This window comes from Amphiprion ocellaris, chromosome 17, assembly GCF_022539595.1.
Source record: "Amphiprion ocellaris isolate individual 3 ecotype Okinawa chromosome 17, ASM2253959v1, whole genome shotgun sequence".
NCBI lineage: Eukaryota > Metazoa > Chordata > Actinopteri > Pomacentridae > Amphiprion > Amphiprion ocellaris.
In genome coordinates, this window is record NC_072782.1 from 33,291,443 (window position 1) to 33,299,755 (window position 8,313).

The 8,313-nt window shown below is 33.1% G+C and overlaps 1 long non-coding RNA gene across 1 annotated transcript in view; it reads right to left on the reverse strand.

The window, feature by feature from the left end:
* LOC129347316 (uncharacterized) overlaps positions 1-7,031 on the reverse strand; it is a 16,785-nt gene extending 9,754 nt beyond the window's left edge. The window contains exon 1 of the long non-coding RNA XR_008599346.1: positions 6,371-7,031. This is a non-coding gene — a long non-coding RNA (uncharacterized LOC129347316). The remainder of the gene's footprint in view (positions 1-6,370) is intronic.
* Between the last annotated feature and the right edge of the window lie 1,282 nt (positions 7,032-8,313).

Below are 8,313 nucleotides of genomic sequence, written 5' to 3' on the forward strand. Positions count from 1 at the left end.
TTGAAAAAAAATCATCATGAATTTTGGCGCAAAAAAAACGCCATACTACACTATGTCGAAAAAAAATGCGATTTTTCAAACATGTTGTAAAAACGTGCCATATGATGAAATAATGTAAAGGAGGGCGTGAAAAACACTCCAGAAAGGTTTTCTTTGAAAAAAAAAAACATCATGACTTTTGGCGCAAAAAAAACGCCTTACTATACTATGTCGAAAAAAAATGGGATTTTTCAAACATGTTGTAAAAACGTGCCATATGATGAAATAATGTAAAGGAGCGAGTGAAAAACACTCCAGAAAGGTTTTCTTTGAAGAAACAATCATCATGACTTTTGGCGCAAAAAAAACGCCATACTATACTATGTCGAAAAAAAAAGACATTTTTCAAACATGTTGTAAAAACGTGCCATATGATGAAATAATGTAAAGGAGGGTGTGAAAAACACTCCAGAAAGGTTTTCTTTGAAAAAAAAAACCATCATGACTTTTGGCGCAAAAAAAACGCCTTACTATACTATGTCGAAAAAAAATGTAATTTTTCAAACATGTTGTAAAAACATGCCATATGATGAAATAATGTAAAGGAGGGCGTGAAAAACACTCCAGAAAGGTTTTCTTTGAAAAAAAAATCATCATGAATTTTGGCGCAAAAAAAACGCCATACTATACTATGACGAAAAAAAATGCGATTTTTCAAACATGTTGTAAAAACGTGCCATATGATGAAATAATGTAAAGGAGGGCGTGAAAAACACTCCAGAAAGGTTTTCTTTGAAAAAAAAATCATCATGAATTTTGACGCAAAGAAACGCCTGACTATACTATGTCGAAAAAAAAAGACATTCTTCAAACATGTTTACAACACGTGCAATATGATGAAATAATGTAAAGGAGGGCGTGAAAAACACTCCAGAAAGGTTTTCTTTGAAAAAAAAACCATCATGAATTTTGGCGCAAAAAAAACGCCTTACTATACTATGTCGGAAAAAAAAGACATTTTTCAAACATGTTGTAAAAACGTGCCATATGATGAAATAATGTCAAGGAGGGCGTGAAAAACACTCCAGAAAGGTTTTCTTTGAAAAAAAAATCATCATGAATTTTGGCGCAAAAAAAACGCCTTACTATACTATGTCGAGAAAAAAAAGAGATTTTTCAAACATGTTGTAAAAACGTGCCATATGATGAAATAATGTAAAGGAGGCCGTGAAAAACACTCCAGAAAGGTTTTCTTTGAAAAAAAAACCATCATGACTTTTGGCGCAAAAAAACGCCATACTATACTATGTCGAAAAAAAATGGGATTTTTCAAACATGTTGTAAAAACGTGCCATATGATGAAATAATGTAAAGGAGGCCGTGAAAAACACTCCAGAAAGGTTTTCTTTGAAAAAAAACAATCATCATGAATTTTGGCGCAAAAAAAACGCCATACTATACTATGTCGAAAAAAAAAGACATTTTTCAAACATGTTGTAAAAACGTACCATATGATGAAATAATGTAAAGGAGGGTGTGAAAAACACTCCAGAAAGGTTTTCTTTAAAAAAAAACCGTCATGACTTTTGGCGCAAAAAAAATGCCATACTATACTATGTCAAATACAATGTGATTTTTCAAACATGTTGTAAAAACGTGCTATATGATGAAATAATCTAAAGGGGGGCGTGGAAAACACTCCAGAAAGGTTTTTTTTGAGAAAAAAACCATCATGAATTTTGGCGCAAAAAAAACGCCTTACTATACTATGTCGAAAAAAAACGAGATTTTTCAAACATGTTGTAAAAACGTGCCATATGATGAAATAATCTAAAGGAGGGCGTGAAAAACACTCCAGAAAGGTTTTCTTTGAAAAAAAAACCATCATGACTTTTGGCGCAAAAAAATGCCTTACTATACTATGTCAAATAAAATGTGATTTTTCAAACGTAAAAACGTGCCATATGATGAAATAATGTAAAGTAGGCCGCGAAAAAAACTATGGTAAGGTTTTCTTTGAAAAAAAAATCATCATGAATTTTGGCGCAAAAAAACGCCATAGTATCCTATGTCGAAAAAAATGCGATTTTTGAACATGTTGTAAAGACGTGCCATATGATGAATTAATGTAAAGTAGGCCATGAAAAACACTCCAGAAAGGTTTTCTTTGAAAAAAAGAATCATCATGAATTTTGGCGCAAAAAAACGCCATAGTACACTATGTCGAAAAAAAATGGTTTTTTTCAACATGTTGTAAAAATGTGCCATATGATGAAATAATGTTAAGTAGGCCGTGAAAAACACTCCAGAAAGGTTTTCTTTGAAAAAAATCATCATGAATTTTGGCACAAAAAAACGCCACAGTATACTAGGTCGAAAAAAAATGAGATTTTTCAAACATATTGTAAAAACGTGCCATATGATGAAATAATGTAAAGGAGGGCGTGAAAAACACTCCAGAAAGGTTTTCTGTGAAAAAAAATCCATCATGACTTTTGGCGCAAAAAAAACGCCTTACTATACTATGTCGAAAAAAAATGTGATTTTTCAAACATATTGTAAAAACGTGCCATATGATGAAATAATGTAAAGGAGGGCGTGAAAAACACTCCAGAAAGGTTTTCTTTGTAAAAAAATCATCATGAATTTTGGCGCAAAAAAACGCCTTACTATACTATGTCGAAAAAAAAAGAGATTTTTCAAACATGTTGTAAAAACGTGCCATATGATGAAATAATGTAAAGGAGGGTGTGAAAAACACTCCAGAAAGGTTTTCTTTGAAAAAAAAACCATCATGACTTTTGGCGCAAAAAAAATGCCTTACTATACTATGTCGAAAAAAAATGGGATCTTTCAAACATGTTGTAAAAACGTGCCATATGATGAATTAATGTAAAGGAGGGCGTGAAAAACACTCCAGAAAGGTTTTCTTTGAAAAAAAAATCATCATGAATTTTGGCGCAAAAAAAACGCCATACTACACTATGACGAAAAAAAATGCGATTTTTCAAACATGTTGTAAAAACGTGCCATATGATGAAATAATGTAAAGGAGGGCGTGAAAAACACTCCAGAAAGGTTTTCTTTGAAAAAAAAAAACATCATGACTTTTGGCGCAAAAAAAACGCCTTACTATACTATGTCGAAAAAAAATGGGATCTTTCAAACATGTTGTAAAAACGTGCCATATGATGAATTAATGTAAAGTAGGCCATGAAAAACACTCCAGAAAGGTTTTCTTTGAAAAAAAGAATCATCAGGAATTTTGGCGCAAAAAAATGCCATAGTATACTATGTCGAAAAAAAATGCGATTTTTCAACATGTTGTAAAAACGTGCCATATGATGAAATAATGGAAAGGAGGCCGTGAAAAACACTCCAGACAGGTTTTCTTTGAAAGAAAAAATCATCATGAATTTTGGCGCAAAAAAATGCCTTATTTTACTATGTCGAAAAAAAAATGCGATTTTTCAACATGTTGTAAAAACGTGCCATATGATGAAATAATGTAAAGGAGGCGGTGAAAAAAACCCTCCAGAAAGGTTTTCTTTGCAAAAAACATCATCATGATTTTTGGCGCAAAAAAACGCCATAGTATCGAAAAAAAAAGTTTTTTTTTTCAACATGTTGTAAAAACGTGCCATATGATTAAATAATTTTAAGTAGGCCGTGAAAAACACTATGGTAAGGTTTTCTTTGAAAAAAAAAAATCATGAATTTTGGCACAAAAATACGCCACAGTATACTATGTCGGAAAAAAAAATGTTTTTTTTCCAACATGTTGTAAAAACATGCCATATGATGAAATAATGTTAAGTAGGCCGTGAAAAATACTATGGTAATGTTTTCTTTGAAAAAAAAATCATGAATTTTGGCACAAAAATACGCCACAGTATACTATGTCAGAAAAAAAATGTTTTTTTTCCAACATGTTGTAAAAACATGCCATATGATGAAATAATGTTAAGTAGGCCGTGAAAAATACTATGGTAACGTTTTCTTTGAAAAAAAAAAATCATCATGAATTTTGGCACAAAAAAACGCCATAGTATACTATGTCGAAAAAAAAAGGTTTTTTTTCAACATGTTGTAAAAACATGCCATATGATGAAATAATGTAAAGGAGGACGTGAAAAACACTCCAGAAAGGTTTTCTTTGCAAAAAACATCATCATGAATTTTGGCGCAAAAAAACGCCTTACTATACTATGTCAAAAAAAAATGTATTTTTGCAACATGTTGTAAAAACATGCCATATGATGAAATAATGTAAAGTCGGCCGTGAAAAACACTATGGTAAGGTTTTCGTTGAAAAAAAATTCATCATGAATTTTGGTGCAAAAAATGCCATAGTATACTATGTCGAAAAAAATCGGATTTTTCAACATGTTGTAAAGACGTGCCATATGATGAAATAATGTAAAGTAGACCATGAAAAAAACTCCAGAAAGTTTTTTTTTGAAAAAAAAAATCATCATGTATTTTGGCGCAAAAAAACATCATAGTATACTGTCGAAAAAAAAATGTTTTTTTTCAACATGTTGTAAAAACGTGCCATATGATGAAATAATTTTAAGTAGGCCGTGAAAAACACTATGGTAAGGTTTTCTTTGCAAAAAAAATCATCATGAATTTTGGCGCAAAAAAACGCCATAGTATACTATGTCGAAAAAAATGTTTTTTTTCAACATGTTGTAAAAACATGCCCTATGATGAAATAATGTAAAGTAGGCCGTGAAAAACACTCCAGAAAGGTTTTCTTTGAAAAAAAAATCATCATGAATTTTGGCGCAAAAAAACGCCATATTATACTATGTCGAAAAAAAAAGTTTTTTTTCAACATGTTTTAAAAACGTGCCATATGATGAAATAATGTAAAGTAGGCCGTGAAAAACACTATGGTAAGGTTTTCTTTGAAAAAAATCATGAATTTTGGCACAAAAAAATGCCATAGTATACTATGTCGAAAAAAAATGCGATTTTTCAACACGTTGTAAAAACGTGCCATATGATGAAATAATGTAAAGGAGGCCGTGAAAAACACTATGGTAAGGTTTTCTTTGAAAAAAAATCATGAATTTTGGCACAAAAAAATGCCATAGTATACTATGTCGAAAAAAAATGCGATTTTTCAACATGTTGTAAAAACATGCCATATGATGAAATAATGTAAAGTAGGCCGTGAAAAACACTATGGTAAAATTTTCTTTGAAAAAAAAATGAATTTTGGCGCAAAAAAACGCCTTACTATACTATGTCGAAAAAAAATGTATTTTTGCAACATGTTGTAAAAACATGCCATATGATGAAATAATGTAAAGTAGGCCGTGAAAAACACTATGGTAAGGTTTTCGTTGAAAAAAAATTCATCATGAATTTTGGTGCAAAAAAATGCCATATTATACTATGTCGAAAAAAATGGGATTTTTCAAACATGTTGTAAAAACATGCCATATGATGAAATAATGTAAAGGAGGCCGTGAAAAACACTCCAGAAAGGTTTTTTTTGCAAAAAACATCATCATGAATTTTGCCGCAAAAAAACGCCATAGTATACTATGTCGAAAAAAAATGTATTTTTTCAACATGTTGTAAAGACGTGCCATATGATGAAATAATGTAAAGTAGGCTGTGAAAAACACTATGGTAAGGTTTTCTTTGAAAAAAAAAATTTCTTACTTTTCTCTGTGAATTCTGAGAAATAATTTACTATTTAATGACAGAGCTACACATCTTAACTCAGTCTCATTAAAACAGACTCTAATTCAGTGTCATCCATCCATATTAAAGTGCAGTTACCCAAAATGTTTGTTGCATGAGCTCCAACAAAACCTGTCCAGGTAGAAGGCCACTTTGACAAACAGGAAGTGGACGATTCCAAGCAGATTTATAGAAGGGGGAACCGGACTGTACTAAGTGTGGTGCAGTATAGAGGGGTGTTTTGTGGGTTTTTAAGGCTGATAATGATTATTAGTGAGACATTTGGAGTAGATATTCATTTGCAGTAAATGAAAGTATTTAAAATCTTGGAGTTAAACTTAGAAGAACACAAACTCTAACAGAAAACTTTGTTGATACGTTTTTGTTTTGTTTACAGATGTTAAAGGAGTTTTATTCGTGACGTATAACCAATCAAATCACTCCAAGAGACAGAGCGACCACAGGTAGATAAAGGTTCAGAGCCAAAGTAGCACCATTTTTAAATGTATTTATTACCGTAAATCAGTAATAAATAAAATACTGATAATCAGTAAATCAGTCAGCCCACAATTACTACAATTCTACAATGTATGTCTCTTTCCTTTGACTTGTTATTTGTACAATCTACGATGTATATGATGGTGTTTTTTCATACCAAAGGCTCTACTATGATGTTTTCTAAGAGACATACCATGCTACTCTGGTTGTTCTGGCTCTGGGCTGCTGCACTCCTCCTCTGTTGTTTTCTGGATTGTACTCAGCTGCATGCCTTCGTCCACCAGGCCTCCGTTGACTCGTCCCACCTGCCGTCTCTGGAGCTGAAGCTGGATTGGAACAGACCAAAGTACAGTCCAATCACGATGCCAGCTGCCTCTCAAAAGGCTCCTTCATCTGGCAGGTGGCAGCACTTCTTCTGAGGGGAAGCTGAGCTGGTCCAGCAGAACTTTGGAGATGAGTTCCAGTGGTTGGTGGATGTTTGGGGAGATAGAGAGGGACCTTTGAATTGTTCACAAAGGAAAACAGGGAACCCATTGGTAGTTTTAGTTTAGGGTGCTACTGAGGTGTGTTTTGGGGGTTTTAAGAGGTGAACAGGAAGAGTTTTTTTTCCTATTGATTATCTTTTACTTTGTTCCTGGTTGGAATGCCCATCAATGTCAACATGAAGTTCACTTTTAGTTCTGTTTATTTATTTTTACTTTACTAACACCCATTTGCTTTTAACCCCCTCACATGTTGTGTTGTTGTAAACTTACTCTTTCAAATAAATACTCATCTAACCCTCTGGAAACCAGCATTTGGACTGTTTTTGTGTTGCTCCTCACCTACTTCAGACAGCTGGGACAAAACAACTCTTTGTGGACAAAAGGCTAAACTTTGACATTTTTAGAGCGACATGCTATATTGTGAGAGCAGGAGAGCAGTGATTGGTCAGACTGAATGACCTTGTGTCTGAAGAAACTGTGGCAGATTTGTTGCAGCATGATCTGCATCCTGACCAGTATGTTGCAGCTGTTTATGAAAATTACTGGTACTTGGGAAATGTTGTGGAAGTGTCAACTGAGTAGGCAGATGTGTTCCTAGACTTCATGAAACCAGAAGGCCCTGCCAGATCATTTTCTTGGCACAAAAGGAAGGACCAGTGTTGGGTGCCAACAGACCATATCCTTACTCAAATTGCGGACTTGACGGCAGTCACGGGTCGTCAGTATAGACTTAGCCAGGATGCAGAAGATTTCTGAACTGTTTAAAAAATTTCTGAAAAGACATAACTGAACCAACTTTGCAAACTATTCTTGAAAATTTGTAAATACTTAATATCTTCTTTACTCTGTAATACATACATTTGAACACTTGAAAATCACTAAATTTTCTGTTATATATGGCTAAAATATGGGGTGAAAACGTGCGTATTTAATTTGAACATTTAACATAGAAGGATTAATAGAAGCAAGTTGTGCTTGGTGTCAAAATTTAGGGCAATTCCTGTACTTTCACATGGTGTCTTTTATTTTGTGATACTACCTATCCCACATGCTGATATTGACCTTTGAATCCGAAGGTCAGACAGATATTTTTGATTTTTAAGTGTTCATATATCATACATAACATAACATAGGACCTTTATTTTTTACAGAGATCCATTCCCTAGGTAGCCAAGATACAGCACATAAAATTTCTAATGAATAGGATGATTAGTTTTTGTGTAACAGGTGGCCAAAAGTGCATTTTGGAAGTTTGCAATGGATAAAATCTCAACTTTTTCATTCTCTGTAACTGCAATTATAAATTTTAAGTAAATATTTTCACATTTCTTAGGACTATGGATTCCTGTGAAATGATCCTGAAAATTTCAGACCTCTAGCTCTTTTTTGTTCAGAAGTTATAGAAGCCTGAAAATAGCCAAAAATTTCAAGTCTCAATTTTGGTCGCAATTTTAGGGAACCCCCTAGCTACTTCACATGGTCACAACTTTGGAACTCTTTACAATTAAGCCTTGAAATTTTGGATTTTTCCATCACATATAATGTTCTATAAGTATGTAAAAATTGAGAAAAATCTTGATTTCATGTGGATTGACCCAAAATGACTTGACATTTGCATAAAATCTCTCAAAATGTGTCCGATGTGAAACAG